This window comes from Sminthopsis crassicaudata, chromosome 1 (genome assembly GCF_048593235.1).
Source record: "Sminthopsis crassicaudata isolate SCR6 chromosome 1, ASM4859323v1, whole genome shotgun sequence".
Lineage (NCBI taxonomy): Eukaryota > Metazoa > Chordata > Mammalia > Dasyuromorphia > Dasyuridae > Sminthopsis > Sminthopsis crassicaudata.
In genome coordinates, this window is record NC_133617.1 from 472,778,757 (window position 1) to 472,799,479 (window position 20,723).

At 36.0% G+C, this 20,723-nt stretch overlaps 1 protein-coding gene across 1 annotated transcript in view; it reads right to left on the bottom strand.

Annotated features, from left to right (window-relative positions):
• The window catches only part of LOC141554998 (parvalbumin, thymic-like), a 103,051-nt gene extending 88,672 nt beyond the window's left edge, over positions 1-14,379 (bottom strand). The window contains exon 1 of the mRNA XM_074287539.1: positions 14,242-14,379. The gene's annotated coding sequence lies outside the window, so the exon portion shown is untranslated. The remainder of the gene's footprint in view (positions 1-14,241) is intronic.
• Positions 14,380-20,723: the final 6,344 nt, after the last annotated feature.

A 20,723-nucleotide genomic window follows, 5' to 3' on the forward strand; every position in this document is an offset into this window, starting at 1 on the left:
GATGTGATTTCTAGTCCTCCGGCCTGGTGCTTTATCCACTGTACCATCTAGGTGCCCCCAGGTCTTTTTTAAAAGAGTCATTTTTTGAGCATGAGGTCAGGAAACCTGGGAAAAGAGCTCCCTTACCCATTTCCAGTAGGGGGTGGAGGTGGGGAAAAATGCATTCCTATCTAATAAATGTAGAAAACTCCAGTTATGAATACGAAAGCCCAAGTGAAAGAAATGCAGAAGTTGACATTTGTGAAGATTTTTAACCCAAAGACTCACTCACAGGGCAGCTGCTAAAGGACACGGAGGCAGTTTGGGTTCACCAATAACTTGTTGGCCCATTTTTTTTCCTAGATGAATAACCTAGTTTCGTAATTCATTTACACATGAATATATGTGTGTCTGTGAAGTATGACTTGTCATACATGTATGTATGCTGTTGTTCAAGCATTTTCAGATGTGTTCGACTTTTTACAACCCCATCTGAGGTTTTCTTAACAAATATATTGGAATAATTGCCATTTCCTTCTCCGGCTCATTTTACAGATGAGAAAACTGAGGCAAACAGGGAAAAGTGACTTGTCCAGGATTACTCAGCTGGTAAGTGTCTGAAGCTGGATTTGAAGTCGGGAAGATGAATTTATCTGACTTCGGATAGGGCATCTTATCCATTTCACCTATCTGCCCCTTTACATGATTACAGCACAGGTTAATATGATACTCTCGCTATTAAAAAAAAATTAATGTACATTGTATAATCAGAAAAAAAAGAAAACAATATTGAAGCTAAAAACCAAAAACAAAACATGCTACCCCTGCCAGGCGGTAGAATTAAACGTATCGATTCCCCCACTCTGCTTAGGAGACATCACCTCCTTTGAAAACTCTCCACATTGGGAAGCACTTGTCTTGCAGTTTAAGCCAGACTGGCTCACAGGGAGCCAAGGCTCCTGCCCCCATTACTCTGAAAGAGAAGTTGTAGACTTATTATCTTCATCCTCCCCACTCCCTTCTCCACCTGATACTCTCTCCAGCTCCATCTTGTAGTCCTGCAAGGACTGTTTGGAATGAGAAAAAAAAAAATTCAAGTATTCCTTTTTTGATGGCAGAAGCAGCAACCCCTTTTGTAGGGCAGGGAAATTGTTTTCCCCATAATTCTCGGACGGGGGCACTCCCAAGCACCAGTCCATGAGACATGACCCAAGAGTCAGGACAATCTGAAAAGGAAGTGCTAACTCTTCTTGTTGTTGACATTTATGACTCTGGAGGGTCTCTAGTTACAGTGTATCTTGATATACTCAACAACAGATTAAATGAATTTGCCATAAGATCCCTTTGCAGGCACACAGTGTGAGACTTGGGTTTCATCAGAGAACATGTGAACACAGCAATTATTTTGCATAATCTTCTCCTTGTAAACACCCTCTTGGGTGAGTCATGAGATGTTCTTGGTGGCCTGCTTTGGGTGCCACATTTCATTAAAATAAATATAATTTCCTAAAGATGCATTTCTCCAGTACAATAACTTATAGAGATTATACCTGGATCATTATATATTAACGTAATATGAAGGTATATTTCTAAAGAAATGTTTATTGGCAAGCTGTCATTTTTAATTAACGAGAGTTTATCTAGCTAAGTTAGGGCAATAGTTCCTTACTACATGATGGGCAGCTAGGTGGCTAGCTATAGAATGCCAGACCTGGAGTCAGGAAGACATCCTCCTGACTTCAAATCTGGCCTCAGACAGTTACCAGCCGTGTGACCCTGGGCTAGTCACTTAACCCTGTTTGCCTCAGTTTCCTCATCTGTAAAATAAAATGGAGAAGAAAATTATAAATCACTCCAGTATTTTTGCCAAGAAAACCCCAAATGGGATAAGGAAGAATTTGACATTACTGAATAACAATAAATATAATGACTAAATACTTTTTAAAGTTTTACAAGCTATTAACAATTAAAACTAGCATTGTACATTATCGCCAAGAAAAGAACAAAATCTAAATCTAAAGGGTCCAAGACAAAATTATAGACTACCTTGAAATCTTGAGTGGATAAATTGATTCCCTTAGTTTATTCCCAATAGAAATTATATAAAAGGATTAGAACGTATAGTAGTGGAATGAACTTTTTTCTCAAAGAAATCTCATCATTGGAAATGTTGAAGTAGAGGGTTTCCTTTTGCCTTAAGGATAAATTATAAATTTCCCTCACTTGGTATTTAAAGTTCTTCATGCTCTGCCTCCACTTTATTTTTCCAGGCTTTTTTTACCTTATTCTTTTTTGTATGCTCTATGATTCCCCAAAGTAATTAGTTTGTAGCCCTCAAATATTCCATTTTCTGTCTCCTTGCCTTTGTAGAGGATATCTCCCATGTCTGGAATTCACTCACCACTCTTGCCCTTGCTATTTCTCAAAATTCATAGTTCACATTCCACCTCCCACTGATGCCCTTAGTTGTTTGTACCTTTTCCTTCTTGTGTAAACTTGTAAGTTTACATGTTATATTCTGAGTCTCCCTCTCCCTTCCCTCTAGCCACCATCCCCTCCCCCAGTGTTAAGCCTAACCCAAGTGAAGTCAACCAGTGCTATTTTAACAGTTTTCATGTGACAGGCTCTGTGCTGAATTCTGTGAATACAAATACAAGCAAAAAAAGACAATCTCTGTCCTCAAGAAATTCTTTATTTTAGTGGCAAAAGATGACACATAAAAGAGATAGGAGATGGAGGGAGAGATGAAGGTACCCAGTGCATTGTAAAGAAAGTCTGGGAAAGTCAGGAGAAATGCCTGAAAATAATGAAGGCATTTATGCTTGGTCTGGGTGTCCTCCACATGGAGGTTCTGGGAAGAACCCACCAGAGGGAAAAAGCACCAGAGCAAAGTGTGAAATTCAGAGGCAAAATGAGCCTCCATGGTGAGATTTCCAGGATATTGTGTAGAAAGTCCCAGAGAGTCAAGAATATAGAAAGAAAATGAATGTAAGTTCACTAAGGCTGCCATGTATCTGTAGGCCTAGCACAGTGCTGAATATAGAGCAGAAGTTTGATAAATGTGTGTTGAATTGCATTGAACTGATGAAAGTTTTCTAGGGGTTGTCAGAGAGAGGCTTACATTCCCAAAGAAGACTTCAACAAGGGATCTGATGTTTGCCTTTCCCCAGATACTCCTCTGATTTCTTCTCTTGATCTGATCCTTCCACTAGCATCCTTCCCCTTCCAGAAATATCCTGTCCTCACCTTCCCTTTCTCTCCTCTCTCATCCCTAAATGCTGCCAATCCAGTCCAATACTATCTCTCCATCAGTATCTCATTCTGTTTTAGATGTAATATGGACTAAAAAGACTAAATCTTGTTTCTTCCCTTAATACTAAAGCTCTATAATTTTCAAGTATTTTGGAGAGTTTGAAGCAGAATTATTTTAAACAGCCTGTATTGTGAATTATTACAGAATGGATAAACATTAACATTCGTCTCAAGTTCACTTCCAAATGCAAAACTAGCCCATGGATGGGTGAATCCAATTGTCTCCTACTGATGGCTTGGTCTTGCCTTTGTCAGGTATGGACTCCAGCTCCCAGATTTATGTTGGCTCATTCTCCTAACCTTTCAAAACTCACAAGGTACCCTTTGGAAGAAGGGAGTCCAAAACTCTCTAAAACTCCTTGAGGGAGAGATTCTCCTTGGACCCTGCATCTGTGGGACTCCACTGGAGGGAAATAAGATAAAGAGTTTCATTCTGTTATCTAGGTGAGGTTGGTTCAGTCCTAAACTGGAGAATTCCAGCCCTATTAAATTGAAGATTTTCTATTCAATTCCAGCTCAAGGTGAAACCCGCTTTGTAAATAAAAAGAGCCAATTTGGGACTCAATCCTTGCAGAGATCCTAATATGCCATGACATAACATGCTATGCCTCTCTTCCTTCAAGGTCCACTTCAGATGGCACAAAACTATCTATGAAGTTTTATCTACTCAGATAAAGATACCCAGGAGGTCTTCTTCCTCAGACTTCTCATGACGTTTGATCTGTACTCATCCTTCACAAATCATACTCTACATTATATCATAGCTATTGTTCCCATCTCACAATATCAATTCTTTGAGGGAAGGTCATGAACTAAATAAGGTTATGTTACCCAGTGCCTTGTATATAATAGGTGCTCAAGAAAATATTTGTTGAATTGAATCAAGTTGAACTGAATCAATTGGGACACATTTTTGGCCAAATTGGCTAAAAACATTGGACTGACAAAACCTTGAGATTGTGTTTATATAAATATAATAACTTCCAGTTAAAAAGTGGGGAAAAAAATATCCTGGTGACCTATTTTTCTACAAGATGAAGACAGCATAATGATAACAACACTAGGCCTGAATTCAAATCCAGCTTCAGACTCTATCCTGGGTAACTCACTTAACTGCTACTTGCCCTCAATGTCCTAATCTGTAAAATGGGAATGATAATAGCACTTACTTCCCAGGCTTGTTATGAAGATCAAATGAGATAATAATTATAAAGTACTTAACACACTGCCTGATACATTACAAGGGTTAATGTTAGCTATTACTATTATATAGTATCTAATAAATGTTAATTATTATAATTTTGTTTCTGGTTATATGTGCTGAATATTAGTTATTATAAATATTACCTATTGCTATTTTGTAGATACAACTCCAACTATTGAAGAGGGTAGAGAGAGAGAAAAAGAGATAGGTAGGTAGATAAAATTCATCCAAGAGATTTGTATTCTAATCTTAACTCTGCAAATGCTAGACTAATATGGATTTAAGTTTATTATTTCACCTGTCTTCATCTAAGTGGCCTTATCTTTGAACAGGGGAGCAGAAATTATAATAGAAAATCTCTATATTCTCTGCTAACTCTCAATTTGGAAGCAGAAGGTTTGGCTTCAAATTGCACAAATTCTACAATTTAAGGCAGTTAATCTCAGTTTCCTCATCTATAAAATGAAGAGGTTGGAGTAGATCAAAGGTAGTTCATCTTTTTTGTGGGTCATGGACTCCTTTGGCAGTCTGGCAAAAACTTTGTACCCCTTCTTAGAATATTTATTGCTTACATTCATTATTTTAATATACTTTATTTTTCCTCAGTTACATATAAAGACAAACTTCAACATTCTTTAAAAAAAAAAAAATTGAGTTCCAAAATTTCCTTCTCCCTCCCCTACTTTCCTCCTTTCCTGAGACTAAGTTATTTTTATTGAGTATACAGTTACATTCATTATTGAAGAAAACTATGTATTTCAGTTGGTTAGAGAAAATAAAGATGTAGTTTTTTTTTTCCTTTCAAGTTCAAAGATGACCTGAACTTAATTCATGGCAGTTTGTGGATCCTTCCTTAAGAATTCCCTGGGCTAAATGATTTCTAAGGTTGCTTGCTTCTAGCTTAAACCCTGTAATCTTATAATTACTCCAGCAATGCACATCAACACTGCTCTATAACTTTAGTTTTTATTGTTTGTTTTCAACCATGTCCAGCTCTTTTTACCCCTATGTGTGGTTTTCTTAGCAAAGAAACAAATTTATTATTTTGGGGAATCATAGAGGACACAAAGAACAATGATGTTTAAAAAACCTGGAAAAATTAAGTGGAGGCGGAGCATGAAGAGCTTTAAATACCAAGTGAATGAATTTATAATTTATCCTTGAGGCAAAAGGGAACCATTCACTATTTCCAGTGATGGAAAGCTAATTTCTTTGAGAAAAAAGTTCGTTCCACTACTGTACATCCTTTTATACAATTTATATTGGAGATAAATTAAGGCAATCAATTTATCCACTCAAGATTTCAAGATAGTCTATAATTTTATCTTGGACTCTTTAGATTTAGATTTTGTTCTTTTCTTGGCAAAAATGCTAGTTTTAATTACTAATAGCTTGAAAACTTTAAAAATACATATAATCATTATATCTATTGCTGTTATATAATAGTGTCAGATTCTTCATTACCCCACTTAAGGTTTTCTTGGCAAATGTACTGAAGTGGTTTGCGGATTTCCTTCTTCAGAGGAAAGTGAGGGAAACAGGATTAAGTGACTTATTCAGGGTCATACAACTAATGTCGTAAGGTTAGATTTTAATTCAGAAAAATGAGTTTTTCTGACTCCAAGCCTGAAACCAGTCATTATACTGCAGGGATTACAAGTGTACACCTCTGTGTCCTGTCTTCAGTGAGCAATCTTCAAGAGCTGTGATGGCTGAAGAATTCTGAATTTAGTTAAACATGAGAATATTTATATAGTGCATCTTCAAGAGGAACAGCTCAGTGGCACAGTGGGTTGATTGTAGGACCTGGAGTCAGGAAGACATCATCCTGATTTCAAATCTGATTTACTAGCTATTTGATGCTAAATAAGTTACTTAATCCTCAATTTCTTCTGTAAAATTAGCTGTAGACCCTTCATTCTTTGGCAAATCATTCCAGTGTCTTTGCCAAGAAAATCCTACCAAAAAAAATCGTTATGGTAGGTGCTTAGTACGTGAATATGATGGAACTTGCTTGAAAATGGTGGAGCTATTTGCTAAATTTGTGCCAAGAAAACCTCAAATGGGGTCAAAGAGAGTCAGACATGACTGCTTAACAACTGGGCTACAACACCACCAACACCTTAGTTCTATTGTTTATTCTTTCCCTTCCTACCACAACTTCCCCACTAATCAGTAAGAGATTAATTCAAAATTGTGGTATATGGATGTTGAATATTATTGTTCTATAAGAAATGACCAGCAGGATGATTTCAGAAAGACCTGGAGAGACTTACATGAACTGATGCTGAGTGAAATGAGCAGGACCAGGAGATCATTAGATACTTCAACAACAATACTATATGATGCTCAATGCTGATGGGCGTGGCCCTCTCCAACAATGAGATGAACCAAATCAGTTCCAATAGAGCAGTAATGAACTGAACCAGCTACACCCAGGGAAAGAACTCTGGGAGATGACTATGAACCACTACATAGAATTCCCAATACCCCTATTTTTGTCTGCCTACATTTTTTATTTCCTTCATAGGCTAATTGTACACGATTTCAAAGTTCGATTCTTTTTGTACAGCAAAATAACTGTTTGGACATGTATACATATATTGTACTTAATTTATACTCTAACATATTTAACATGTATTGATCAACCTGCCATCTGGGGGAAGGAGGGGAAAAGTTGGAACAAAAGGTTTTGCAATTGTCAATGCTGAAAAATTACCCATGCATATATCTTGTAAATAAAAAGCTATAATAAAAAATTAATTAATTCAGATTAATTCAGAGCTTTGTGCTTCTTATGAGAATATCAGAGATTCTTTTATTTTGAAAAAAATCCATAAAAAAGCACAATATATCCCAGACACTGTGTTAAGCACTTTACAATTATTATCTCATTTGATTTCACAACAACAGGGGGAGGAAGATGCTATTATCATTCCTATTTTACAAATAAAGATATTGAGGCAAAAAGAGGTTAATAAATTTAAACTCAGATCTTTAGTATGGAAGAGATTCTTTAATTTAAATATATTCCACAAGGAAAATACACATATATACAAAAAGTACTATATAAATAGTAAGACCTTCCTTAAGTTTTTATCCTAAGTATTTCAATTAATCAATCAATTAAAAATATTTAATAAATGTCTACTTTATTTCAGACTCTGCTCAACCCTCCACAGATAAATATATTTCATCTTTACTAGCTCTTCCTTTGAGGTCAAGGGAGAGGAAAACCTAAGGCAAAGGAAATTCCTGTGAGGCTGGGAAATATCTAGAACCTCAGAGGCAGGAAGTGAGTGAAGTAAGCCAGTTTATTTAACACATAACAACCACAAACAATAGGCTTTTCCTTAGGTAGAAAGTGGCACTAAAGATTTATTCATATAGATGAGATAATATGGGCTCTCTCGAGGCAGTCTCCCCCTTTCTCAACCCTTAGTCAAAGAATTTAGGTTTGGGGAGAACCTGATGCCAAATCAAACCTACAGAAGGAGGGGGTATGGCTGACTGATGATCATGGGATGAAGGACTTTCTTCTTGATATGCTGTTTAGGAAACCTTAAGGTAAAGAGGAATAATTTGCATAGTAACTAAACTAAACCATTATAGTAGAGGTAACTGGTAAGCCAAAGATTGCTACAAAACATAACCCTTCTCGCATGGTGCTTATGATTTATTAGTAGATTGGTATTTAGGTAGATCCTATTCAACTATATCTTGGAGTCTTTAGTTTGAAGGGAATGAAAATGTACATAGCACCTACTATATACTGCGCACTGTTAAGTGCTTTTATAAATATTATCTTATTTGATATTCACAACAAGCTTGTGGGCCAATGTCCACAATCTCAGACTTATTACGGTTCCTGGCTTAACAGAAAAATTTCTATGAACCTCCATATTACTGTTCATCTTTTCAGAGTGACCAATATGAAAGAGCAAAATTTTCTATCATTGCAACTTCAACTCACTATACTTATACTGTTTCCTGCCAATTAATCAATCAATCCACCAATAAGTAATGCTTAAGCAATTTACTTTGTTGCTCTCATAGAGGATGTAAAGAATAAAATAATCTGCACTCTCACAAGGCCAGAAGTGCATGTATAAGTAAATGCAAAAGAAATGTAAAGGGAATAAATACAAAGTAGATAAATCCAAGGTAGTTAGGGAGGCAGGGCACTAACAATTGAGTGGACTAAGAATGATTCTCAGAAAGACTTACCATAGAAAATAATGCTTGAGTTGCATCTTGAAAAAAGAAAAGGGAAGAGATTCTTTGAAAGAGAGATAAAAAGGAACATATTCCAGGCCTAGAGAGATTCCATTATAAAGGTATTGAAGATGAAATGCTATGGATGAGGAAGAGAAAAAAGGTCAGTTTAGCTGGATCAAAAGTGTATGTTCAGTGAGTCTGGAAAAATAGGTTGGGACCAGATTGTAAAAGGTCTTAAAAGGTAAACAGAGATGTGGTATATGATTGTGATGGAATATTATTGTGCTATAAGAAATGACTAGCGGGATGATTTCAGAAAAACCTGGAAAGATTTATACATGAACTGATGCTTAGTGAAGTTAGCAGAATCAGGAGAATATTGTATATAGTAAAAGCAATACTATGCAGGGATCAACTATGAATGACTTAGCTATTCTCAGCAATACAATTACAGTTACAAATACAGAATTACAGTTCAGGTAAGAAGTGATGAAGGCTTTAACTGAGGGGTGGCCATATGAATAGAGAGAAAAGGAATGATGTGAGATAAAAAAGTAGAAACAGAAAGATTTGGCAAAATATGGAAATAAAGACTTGTATGCTGGTAAATATTTTATAACTAGCTTTCCACATGCAAAAGTTTGCTAGGCTAGCAGCAGTCACCAAAACCATTTGGTACTGGCTAAGAAATAGACCGGTAGATCAGTGGAACAGATTAGATACAAAGGACAAAAAAGGGTACATCTATAGCAATCTAATCTTTGACAAACCCAAAGATTCCAACATTAGGGATAAAAATTCATTATTCGGAAAAAACTGTTGGGAAAACTGGAAATTAGTATGGCAGAAATTAGATATGGATCCACACTTAACACCATATACCAAGATAAGATCAAAATGGGTCCATGATTTAGGCATAAAGAGGGAGATAATAAATAGATTAGAGGAACAGAGGATAATCTACCTCTCAGACTTGTGGAGGAGGAAGGAATTTATGACCAGAGGAGAACTAGAGATCATTATTGATCACAAAATAGAAGATTTTGATTACATCAAACTAAAAAGTTTCTGTACAAATAATACTAATGCAAACAAGATTAGAAGGGAAGTAACAAATTGGGAAAATATTTTTAAAAACAAAGGTTCTGACAAAGGTCTCATTTCCAAAATATATAGAGAACTGACCATAATTTATAAGAAACCGAACCATTCTCCAATTGATAAATGGTCAAAGGATATGAACAGACAATTCTCAGAGGAAGAAATTGAAACTATATCCACTCACATGAAAGAGTGTTCCAAATCACTACTGATCAGAGAAATGCAAATTAAGACCACTCTGAGATACCACTACACACCTGTCAGATTGGCTAAGATGACAGGAACAAATAATGACAAATGTTGGAGGGGATGTGGGGAAATTGGGACACTAATACATTGCTGGTGGAGTTGTGAAAGAATCCAGCCATTCTGGAGAGCAATCTGGAATTATGCCCAAAAAGTTATCAAACTGTGCATACCCTTTGACCCAGCAGCGCTACTACTGGGATTATATCCCAAAGAAATACTAAAGAGCGGAAAGAGACATATATGTGCCAAAATGTTTGTGGCAGCTCTTTTTGTTGTAGCTAGAAACTGGAAGATGAATGGATGTCCATCAGTTGGAGAATGGTTGGGTAAATTGTGGTATATGAAGGTCATGGAATATTATTGCTCTGTAAGAAATGACCAGCAGGAGGAATACAGAGAGGCCTGGAGAGACTTAAATCAACTGATGCTGAGTGAAATGAGCAGAACCAGAAGATCACTGTACACTTCAACAACAATACTGTATGAGGATGTATTCTGATGGAAGTGGAAATCTTCAACATAAAGAAGATCCAACTCACTTCCAGTTGATCAATGATGGACAGAGGTAGCTACACCCAGAGAAGAAACACTGGGAAGTGAATGTAAATTGTTAGCACTAATATCTGTCTGCCCAGGTTGTATGTACCTTCGGATTCTAATGTTTATTGTGCAACAAGAAAATGATATTCGCACACATGTATTGTACCTAGACTATATTGTAACACATGTAAAATGTATGGTATTGCCTGTCGTCGGGGGGAGGGAATAGAGGGAGGGGGGGTAATTTGGAAAAATGAATACAAGGGATAATATTATAAAATATATATATATATAATAAAAAAAAATTAAAAAAAAAAAAAAAGTTTGCTAGGCAAACTTTTAAGGTCAATATTCATTAACATTTCCCCCACCATTTAGACTCTTATGCAATCAACAGAATAATAAATCAAACTCTGGTTTGTAGCTTTTGCCTATTTCTAAATGTAAAAGTTCACAGTGGAAATTTAACAATTGTCTCTGAGATGGTTTGAGCTGACTCAAACAACGCCCTGCTAAGGAAGATGAAGAGTCTAGGTTAATACAGAGTACAAAACTGAGAGTCTAGAAAAATGGTATGCCTTTGTCAAAAATAAGAAAATTTGTCAGAGGAAAAAGAATGAGTTTGGGAGTAAAAATACTGAGTTTCTTTTCTGAATACATTAAGTTTTGGGACATTCCCCATTTTGAAATGTCCAATAAGCAGTTGGTGACGTGGGACTAGAACTTAGGACAGAGAGAAAAGCTGGAAATATATCATATGTCTGAGGTCAAGGAGTAGCAAGATTCTGAGGATAATCACAAAGCTGTATTTTCCATTTATATACTAGGGGGTGGAGAGTATATGAAAATTAGTATTTACTTGATTGAAGATACATTAAGCTATTTAAGACCAAAACATTTATTCATTCATCATTTGTTACAGGAATAATATGGAGTAGGTTTTTCCGTTGTCATGGTGGTGGTGGTTGGCTTTTCGGTGGAGGAGGGAAAAAGGAAGGGAGACTCCAACCCTGGGAACTAAATCTACCTACATAGTTATAGCCTACATCCTAGGGATTTGCCTGTGGCCAACAGGTTAAAAAAACAAGGTCAGGTTAGTAGATATTAAAGACTAGATTGTAAACCAGTCAGTCTTCCTGACTCCACGTTCAGCACACAAACTCAAACTTCCTCTCAACATTTATTAATATGGAAAGAGAAAAATCAGTCAGGACAATTTTGGGGTGTCAACCTTTTATTTAAAAGGTTGATTGCTTTTTATACTTGTAATCAGTATTTTATGTCATGTTGACATAGTCTGTTAAAAGATCAAAAATTACTTCGAAGATGAGAGGAAATTACCTAAATATTCTAGTTACACATTTTTGTTCCCTTCAAAGGAGCAAGCCAATCTTTCTTCCAAACATCGACCCACAAATTCAGATTTGAATAATCACAAAATGATTGTGTTTCATATCTAGGCATCTAAGAGACACACTGACAATGCAAAGTCATACATACTCACATAAAAGCTGTAAAAACATAAGTAGACAACAGTAATCTTTCAAGCAAAATACAAAATTAATAACAAATTATTCAAGAATCCCCACCAGAAATAAAACACTCCACTTCCCTCAGTTGATTCAATTATCTCTCTAAAAAAAGGTTTTTTTAACACCTCCCACACAGGCAGCAGATTCAGTCAGTTAGTGAGGATAACAGTGCATAATATAGATAGAACCATGAGCCTAGAAGATGGAAAAAGAATTCATGGACTCCTTAAGGTAGAATATAAGTCTGATCTTTCCAAGAGTCAATGTTTGGAAATGTTCATTGTCATTTTTGGTCTCATTTAGGCTTTCTTTCTTTTTTCTTTCTTTTCTTCTTTCTTTAATTATTTCCCTTTCTTCCTTTTTTACTTTCTTTCATCTCTTCCTTCCTTCATCCCTCCCTCTTTCTTTCTGTCTGTCTTCCTTCCTTCTTTTTCTTTCTCTCTTCTCTCCTTTCTTTATTCTTTCTTTCCTTTTTCTTTCTTCCTTCCTTTCTTCTCTCTTCTTCCTTCTGTCTGTCTGTCTGTCTCTCTCTCTCTCTGTCACTCTGTCTCTCTCTCAGTATAAATGAAAGAACTAAACATTGACAGCTCAGAAGCTTTAAAGTGCTCCATTTTTTCTGACCTGGATCTGCTTACCCCTTCTTAAGCAGCCTGGTGGCCCTTAGCTCCGAAGGCTCACCATAGTGATGAAGTCTTAGTTCCAATACTCCAACAGCTTTAACTCTAATGAATCTCAACACTTAAATTTAAGCAATTCACCAGCCTCGACCTCTCTCAGTCACAGGGATAATAGGTCTGTATCTTCCTGTATCTTCCATTGGCCTTCTAGAATATTTTCCCAATGAAGAGGCCTGTCATCAAAGCCTTGATAAATTCATGATAAATATCCACATAGATGAATGCCTTTTTCTTGAGATGCTCTAATATTTTAGGGCTACAATGCCAGAGAGAGGTCCTCAATTTGTGAAGCTGATTAGTTTCTTAAAAAGTTATCCTCTAAATTGAATTTCTATAAATAAAATATTTTTTAAATGCATTAATGGTGACTTACAGAGGCAATGTACCCTTATGGATAGAAAGCTGGCAAAAACTGAATTTAAGACCTATCTCTAACACATACTAGCTTTATAATATGACCCATTGGCACAGTGCATGGTGTGTTGTAAGCATAAAATACATATTTATTGACTGATTGGTTATATGACCCTGGACAAATCATTTAGCCTCTTAATGTCCATGAATATTTTCAAGGGTAAAAATGATAGGGCATGGCAGCCCTTTTTGTAGTGGCTAGAAACTGGAAAATGAATGGATGCCCATCAATTGGAGAATGGTTGGGTAAATTGTGGTATATGAAGGTTATGGAATATTATTGTTCTGTAAGAAATGACCAGCAGGATGAATACAGAGAGGCTTGGAGAGACTTACATCAACTGATGCTGAGTGAAACGAGCAGGACCAGGACATCATTATACACTTCAACAACAATACTGTATGAGGATGTATTCTGATGGAAGTGGTTATCTTCAACAAAGAGAAGATCTAACTCAGTTCCAGATGATCAATGATGGACAGAAATAACTACACCCAGAGAAGGAACACTGGGAAATGAGTGTAAACTGTTTGCATTTTTGTTTTTCTTCCCAGGTAACTTTTACCTTCTGAGTCCAATTCTTCCTGTGCAACAAGAAATTCAGTTCTACACACATATATTGTATCTAGGATATACTGTAACACATTTAACATGTATGGGACTGCCTGTCATCTAGAAGGAGGGGAAAATTTGGAAAAGAAGTGAGTACAAGGGATAATGTAAAAAAAAAATTACCCATGCATATGTACTGTCAAAAAAATTATAATTATAAAATTAATTTTAAAAATGATAGGACAGTTGTTGATCCCCATTGGTAGAGAAGTAGTTTCCTGAAAAAGTTCCTTATACCAATGAAATACTAAGTCTGAACCAAGATGGCGAAAAGTAGAAACAACTCTCTGTGACCTCCTTTGACCTTTTCTAAAACCAACAGCAGATTAAGCCTCTAAACTGGGTTTTGAAGTGACAGAACCCACAGATATTTGGAGTACATGCATTTCCAGAAGAAGGTACCTTGGAAGAACTTCAGAACAGGTCTTTCAAACAGGAAAAGAGGCAGTCTGCTGAGCCCAGACAGCAGCACAGGGAGCCTGGGGCAAGGAGTTAGGGTGGGGAGCAAGAGTGTAGGAATTTTCGTGAGCCTCTTAGACTACTCTGTCCTGGTTGCAATCAGTGGTTTGGCAGATTTGCTATAAAAGGCAAATTGTAAACTGCTGAGCCCAGGAAGAACCGATCTGGCCAGGATTACCCAGCATAGGAAGTCAATCAGCAGAACTACCCCAGGACAAACTAAAGCAGCTGCTGTTCCTTTATGTTAAGAGCAGATCTCAAACCTTAAAAAAATGAGCAAAAAAAAAAAAAAAAAATCAACTCTCACCATAGACAGCTTTTGTGGAGAGAGAAAAAAATAGACCTTAAATCCTGAGGTTCCTAAAAGCAAATCAACTCCAGTTGAAGCCCCAAAGGGAGTTATGATCTGGTTCCCATTTCACAAGGCTTTCTTGGAAGATTTCAAAAAGGATCTTAAAAGAGAGTTAAAAGAAAAATGGGAAAAGGTGTTATGGGCCAGAACTCTGAACTTGAAACAAGGATTTTTACAAGGTGCTAAGTCAGAGGAATTGATGAGACAATGGTTATCTAGTTTAGCATGGTGATTAATAGTTCTCTAGTTCAGTACAAATAATATAGTTCTACAAGATTAAATGAAATTTTCACAAGAGGGTATGGAAAAGGAAAAACAGAAATTATCTGAAGAAAACTCTTTAAAAATAGATTAGATGAAATGGAAAAAGCATAACTCCTTACAAAATAGATATGAAAAAGATACCAATTCATTGAAATGATTGGTCTGGAAAAAAGGAGTAATCTAAAATCATCCTATTTTTAATTCATTGATAAAATAGAATAAAAAAATATTCTCACTTCCATTTTTTCAATTAAATTCTATTTAATAACTATTTACTAGGAGTTTTTCTTGTTCTTGCTGTTGTTTAAACTGGACCTATGTTTTCTTTGGTGTCAGTAACCATATACCAAATATGGATTTATGATGTACAGATTTCCATATGCCATTTTGGGTTATGTGGCTTAAGACTTGAATAGTCCTACCCTTAGATAACAAAATGTATAGGAAGTATAATCTACACTAAGGACAAAATGCCCACATAAATAATAATAATTATAACAATAAAAAGCATTTATATAGTGTATTAAGATTTATAGCACTTTTTGTTAACTCACTTGATCTTTACAACTCTGGGAAGTAGGTATCCCCATTTTACAGCTGAGAAAACTGAAATTAAAGGATTTAGATCTTCCTGATTTCAGATCCTACCCTCTATCCACTGCACTATGGAGCCATTTAAGTAGGTATTTGTTTTTCTAAAACTGAAGTATTCTATCATGTTAAGAGTTCTTACTATCCAATAAAGTAGTAAGTTTAGTAAGGTACAAAAAGGAATAGTGAATCACTCAAAATACCTGAGCTTTATGCTTTTTCCTTAGCGTGACTGTTACGTATTCTTTTATTTCTCCTTTGCTTTCTCTCTGCCTGCCTCCTTCAGATGATTAGATTTTATATGTTCCCTTTTCAAAATACTCACTTCAAATTCTTAATCTTTTTCTTTTCTTCAATCTGCTGGACTTCATCAATTCTTTCTCTGAGATTGAGAGCAATTTTTAGCATTAGTCCTTTGAAATTGTCTTGGATCATTATATCACTGAGAATAGCCTACTCATTCACATATTTCTGTCATTATGTGTAATGTTCTCCTGGTTCTGCTCATTTCATTTTATATTAGTTTATGTAAGTCTTCCCAAGATTTTTCTGAAACCATCTTATTCATCATTTCTTATAGCTACAATCATATTTGATTAGAATCATGAAATCATGTATAATTACTTATTCAGTCATTCCCCAATTGATGGGCATTCCCTCAAATTCCAATTCTTTGCCACCACAAAAAGAACTGCTATATTAAATGTCTCTACTGGGTCTATATTCCAAAGAGATTATATAAAAAGGAAAAGGGCTCACATTGGCAAAAATGTTTGTGGCAGCCATTTTTGTAATGGCAAGGAACTGGAAGCTGAGTGAATGCCCGTCAGTTGGAGAATGGCTGAATAAATTATGGAATATGAACGCTATGGAATATTATTGTTCTATAAAAAAACGATCAGCAGGATGATATCAGAAAGGCCTGAAGAGACTTATATGAATTGGTACTGAAGTGAAGTGAATAGAACCAGAAGATCATTGGACATAGCAACAACAAAATTATGTAATGATCAATTCTGATGGACGTGGCTCTCTTCAACAATGAGATGATCTAGGCCAATTCCACTAGACTTGTGATGGAGAGAGCCATCTATCTGCACCCAGAAAGAGGGCTGTGGGGACTGTGTGGATCACAACTTAGTGATTACTGGATGTAATAATTTTGTCTGGTGTAATGTCTGGCTAGCCCCGGAGGGCTTTGGGACCAGGTTTGGTCTCAGCAGAATAATCACCATGAAAATAGTCAGGAATAAAGTCCAAAGTCTTTATTATCTCCTTCAGTTTCCTAGTCTGCACCAGCAGTGTCAGTCAGTCTGCACATCTCAGTCTCTGTTCGCCGACTTCAGCCTGACACTGACCTCTTAAATATGTTACAATTAAATCAATTCATCATACTGAGTATAAGCTAATCATTATCTCTAGGGGACCAATTATCTCATCAATTCCACTGCTACTAACCCTTAAGCATACCTTTTCAGAGTTCCTACCCACTACAGTCTGGAACACTAATTTTTTTGATTTTCAATATGTAGTATTCCAAGACTTACAATTTTTTTATTGTAGCAGCTGATAAAGCTTGTGTGATTCTGGTTGTGGCTCAAGGTGTATTTAAATTGTTGTTGCTTGTAAAAATTTCTCTTTGATCTGGGAGATTTTGAAATTTAGCAATAATGTTCCTGTAGGGTTTTTCTTGGCTCTTTTCAGGTGGTGATCAACAGATTTTTTTTTTCTATTTCTACTTCCCCCTTTTGTTCTAACAATTCAGGTCAATTTTCTTTAATTATCTCTTGTATTATTGTACTCAGATTCTTTTTTGGTCATAGCTTTTAGGTAGTCCAATTATTCTTATGTTTTCTCGTCTTGATCTGTTCTTCAGATCTATTGTTTTTCTTATGAGACATCTCACATTGTCTTCTATTTTTCATTCTTTATATTTTGTTTTATTATTTCTTGGTCTCTTATAATTTCCTCTTGCTCAATTCTAGTTTTTAAATAATCATTTTCCTTCTTAAAAGTGATAGTTAGTTGACTTTCTTTTCATAAACTTTTTGTTTTTCTTGGATTGTTGTCATTTTTTAAGTTTTTCCTCAGTCTTTCTCATTTGTTTTTTTAAAGTCTTTTTGAATACTTCTATGCATTCTTTTGGGACAAGTATTCATTCAATGTTACTCTTTGGGACTGGAGACATTTTTACTTCAATAAGTTCCTCTGAAGATGAACCCCAGTTTTCTCTTTTTCCATAGAAACTTTCTATAGTTGAGTTGTTTCTCTTTTGCTTAGTCATTAAAAAAACAAACAAACAAACAAAAAAACAAACAAACAAACAAACAAACAAACAAGAGAGAGATTGTTAGTGTAATCATCTCTCCTCCTGTAAGAGGTAGGGGTAGGAGTGCCTCTGATCTCAGGTCCTCCTTCAGTTCTCCCCTCTAGCCTGGAATCCCAAACTAAGAACTCCACTCTGCCTGTAGCTAGCATAGCATCCCTGCCCTCACTGCTTCTGCACTCACCAGGTTCCTTCTTGTTTAGAGCCTGGTCTTTGTAGTACTTGGGTCTGGTGTTCCTCAATGGAGGTTCCCTCAATCTTCCCCTAAGATTCAGAAGGCTGACTCCCCATACTGTCTGGGAAGTGAAAGTTCCTGTGGCTGAGGCTGGGGGTACTTCCCAATTTAGTTAACCCCAAGGCTCACCGTTTGTTATTTCAGAAGAATTAGCCTGGAGATATTTATACTTCACACTATCTCCCCCCTAGTATCTTTCTTCCCATCTTCTCCAATTGTCCCAGGATCCCAATTCCTATTTGTTTTTAATTTCTCCATGTTTGCCCTGAGGCTGTTTTGTCTTGTTTGTGGGGGAAATTTGGAGAGCTTGGGATTTTCTGATCAAAATCCTTCTCATCATTAACTTTTAATAAACCTTTTTCAGTGCAGCCAGTGGCTTCAAAGATAGTGTGCTGGGCTTGAAGTCAGATCAAATGAGATAATATTTGTAAAAGTACTTAACACAGTATCTGGCACATCGTAGATTCTATATAAATGCTTATTCTTTTCCCTTATTTTTCTTATCCTTTCCCTTTCCTTTTGTAGATGGGCAGGCCTCTCCAAGACTGAACATAGTCCATAGGTGCCTCAGTTCAAATTTAAGAGGGTCTCTTTAGTAGAGATGGAGATGCAGAATTCAAATCCCCTGGGCCCAGAGCTACACTAACATTGATTTATAGATTATCTTCATCTACTTAGTCCATTTACAAGTTGAAGATCATTCTCAGTTCTGGATTTTCATCAGAAAATAAACAAATTTCCTGATATCATTTATCAGGACCGTGAAGAGGTCCTGAGTATTCAGGCAGGAGTTAGCAGAGAAAGCCTGAAGCACTGATAGAATTACAATACTCCCTAGGCAAGCAAGGAAGAGCACTGATAGGCTAATACCAGATTTAAGGCCTTTTATTCAATTGGCTTTTTGACTACAGTCCCAGGTCTCTATTGTTTAGAGGTCTTTAGAAACCCCACTTTTACTATAGCTAATCAGAAAACCAAGTATTTCTTGTATAAAAGATCTGTTCATTCATAAAAAAAACAAACAAACAAACAAAAAACCGGGAAAAGGACCCACATGTACAAAAATGTTTGTGGCAGCCTTTTTCGCAGTGGCAAGAAACTGGAAACTGAGTGGATATCCATCAGCTGGGGAGGGCTGAATAAGTTATGGTACATGAATGTTATGGAATATTATTGTTCTATAAGAAAGCAGGATGATTTCAGAGAGGCCTGGAGAGATGTATATGAATTGAATTAAATGAAGTGAGTAGAACCAAAAGAACATTGTATACAGCATCAAGATTATGTGATCATCAACTGTGATGGCTCTTTTCAACAGCGAGGTGATGCAAGGCCATTCCAATAGACTTGTGATGGAGAGAGCCATCTGCACCCAGAGAGGACCATGGGAACTGTATGTGGATCACAATATAGTATTTTCACCTTGTTTATTGTTGTTATTTGTTTTTTTCCTTTTTGATCTGATCTGATTTTTCTTGTGTAGCATGATGAATGTGGAAAGGGGGAAAAAAGATCTGCTCATACTGAAATCCTTGCCAAACTTCTTTTAGGATGTTAGCCTGCCAGTCAATATCATACCTAAGTCTCTTTTTGGAATTAGTCTATTTGCTAATTGTCACAACAGCTAATGCCTATTAGGACCCTAAACTTCTTTTAGAGTTATCTCAGTAATACCCCACTTGCCAGGCTTTTATAGTGTCTCTCTCTTAATTAACTGTGAATTCTACTAGAAAACTTATTTTTTCCCATATTAATTGCTAACCTCATTTTTCTTGCTAACTTCTCTTGGAATTTAGCCCACTCTTAGCAGAGTAATAAGATCTTTACTTCTTGATTTGGAGGTCTATGGCTACAAATTCTTTTGAGGTAACTCTTGATTCGTAAGGATTTATGTCCTTTGGGGTTATTACTCCAATCTCAACAATTATATTGGGGGAATAATTAATTTGGAGTTACTAATTTCCCTTAGTTTTTATTATACCAGACTCCAATTTTTTTCTTTAATTTCATGCCCTCAAATAGTCTTATGCATTTCAAATTGGTATTTGTCAATATGTAAATGGTTTTCTTCTGATTTGTAAGATTTTTCTCTTGGATTATGAAACTATTATTTTTGAGTTAAACTTCAGATCTAAATAGAGATCTTTTTTGTTGGCATCCTGTGGATTCTAATCTTTTGCACCCTTGCCTCCGTTTCTCATATGTCCAGGTGATTTCCTCGTTTAACTTTCTGTAATATAATATTAAAATTAATTTTTATTTAAATTTTTCAGGAAACATAATTCTGAGACTCTCACCAAGCTGTTTTCTATTTCTTTGTTTTCTGGACATCTGAATTTTTTTGTTTTGTTTTGTCATTTTAAAATTGTTCTCAATTGTTCTTCCATCTCTGATTTTTTCAGTCTCCCTAGTTTGATCATCTTCTCAGGGAGTGTACTATTACATTAAAAGGCTCCACTATGGAGGTAGCAAGGAGGACCTGAGTTCAAGTTTGATCTCAGACATTTAACATTTACTAGCTGTATGGCCATGGGCAAGTCACTTAACCCCAATTGCTTCAAAAAAACCAGCAAAAAAAAAAAAATGCTTTTTGTGGTGTCAGTATTTGTATATGTCCCTTTGACTTCTTCCTTTAGCTATCTTATTTCCAGCTGTAG